Source organism: Acanthisitta chloris, unplaced genomic scaffold (genome assembly GCF_000695815.1).
Source record: "Acanthisitta chloris isolate BGI_N310 unplaced genomic scaffold, ASM69581v1 scaffold28590, whole genome shotgun sequence".
NCBI lineage: Eukaryota > Metazoa > Chordata > Aves > Passeriformes > Acanthisittidae > Acanthisitta > Acanthisitta chloris.
Window position 1 is genome coordinate 915 of NW_008653941.1, and position 1,742 is coordinate 2,656.

A 1,742-nucleotide genomic window follows, 5' to 3' on the forward strand; every position below is an offset into this window, starting at 1 on the left:
GAAAGTCTGGCAGCTCCCTGGGAACAGCAGCTCACCCATGGCACCAGAACTCGTTCTCGTGTGCCAAAAGATTTAAGGTGTCCTCGGAGAGCAAAGGCTGAGAAGTGCTGCTCAGAGCTGCTCAGCTCACTCAGCTGCTCACACCGGCTGGAAAATCAGCTCCTAAACAAGTGTGTTTGAGTCGAGGCGTTAACCAAAGCCCTGGGGAGGCACCAGAGAGATCCAGAGCCTGGAGGAGCTTCCCCAGGACAGCACAGGCTGCTTTAAGGGACACAGCCGGAACTGCTGAGCGAGGGCACTTGGGGACTCCCTGCCAGGGGTGACAACAAAGTTTTGCTGCCCAGCTCGTCCTGGTTTGGGAAGAAACTGGCAGCTCCTCCCCTGCCGGCTGGGACACTCCGGTCACTCCTCGCCTGTGACCAGACTTGGAAATCAGCTGGAGCAAAGAGTCGACCGGAGCGATCCAAGGAGCTGAATGCCCTTGGAAAGGAGCACGGCGAGTGCACGAGTGCAGCTCTGTCTGAGCTTCCAAGGCTCTAGCACACAGGAGAAGTAGTTCTGCTCCGTGTGGATCCTCTGCCCCAGGCTGGAGATGGCAGAGGCTGCAGCCAGTGTCCTCCTGCTCCGCACCTGCCTGGTGCTGCTGGCTTTGCCCATCTACCTGCTGTCCTTCCTGGGCTTGTGGAAGCCCTTCTGCAGAAAGGTGGTTTTCCCATTCCTCTTGGACAAGATTTGCGTCATCCACGACAGGAAATCAAAGAAGCACAAGCAGGAGCTGTTCCGCAACCTCCCCGACTTTAGGAGCCCCTCGGGGGAGCTGAGGCTGCTGGAGATCGGCACCGGCAGCGGCTCCAACTTCCAGTTCTACCCACCAGGCTGTAAAGTCACCTGCAGCGACATCAACCCCAACTTCCAGGAGAGCCTCTCCAGGAACATGAAGAAGAACCAGCACCTGCAGTACGAGCGGTTCCTGGTGGCCGCGGGCGAGCACCTGCGGCAGGTGCCCAGCGGCTCGGTGGACGCCGTGGTCTGCACCTTGGTGCTGTGCTCCGTGCACAGTGTCAGCACCACGCTGAGGGAGGTGCTCAGGGTGCTCCGGCCGGTGAGTGTCTGTACCCACAGCTCTGCGAGTGCCTCTGTCCTCTGCTCCCCACCGGGACACGAGGGAAGGGGGGGAAGGCCCAGAATCATTGCTCTGAGCTTGCAAACCAGAGCCAGGTTGGTTCCTGCAACCATTCTGCACAGCTGAGCGGTGCAGAGCAAGGTACTGGTCAGACTGGTTTAGTCAGAGAAGTGAAAGCCTGAAAGCAACACTCAGCTGACTAAAATTGCTTTAAAAACTCCGCAGCAGTTGCAGTCCAGCCCTGAAAGCAAAGTGTGGGGGTTCTGTCCCCACTCACAGCTGGTTTTCCCTGGGTGGGAAGCTCTGAGCAAAGGCTGGATGAGAAATGAACTGCTCCAGCCTCTCTGCTCCACCTGCACGACCAGACCAGACTAATTAAACACCTTCGTTCCCTGGAGTCACTAATGAGCTGAAGATTAAACACTGCTGGTTCGTTGGGTATTTTTGCAATAGACTTGCAGCCTTTAAAGTGGCATTTTCATAGTGTCACGGGATGGTTTGGGTTGGGAGGACCTTAAACCCATTCAGTCTCACCCTATGCCATGGGCAGGGACACCTTCCCCCAGCCCAGGCTGCTCCAAGCCCTGTCCAACCTGGCCTGGAACACTCCCAGGGCTGG

The 1,742-nt window shown here is 57.5% G+C and overlaps 1 pseudogene; it reads left to right on the forward strand.

The window, feature by feature from the left end:
* Nucleotides 1-592: 592 nt before the first annotated feature.
* Nucleotides 593-1,102, forward strand: LOC103809955 (annotated as a pseudogene).
* The last annotated feature ends 640 nt before the right edge of the window (nt 1,103-1,742 follow it).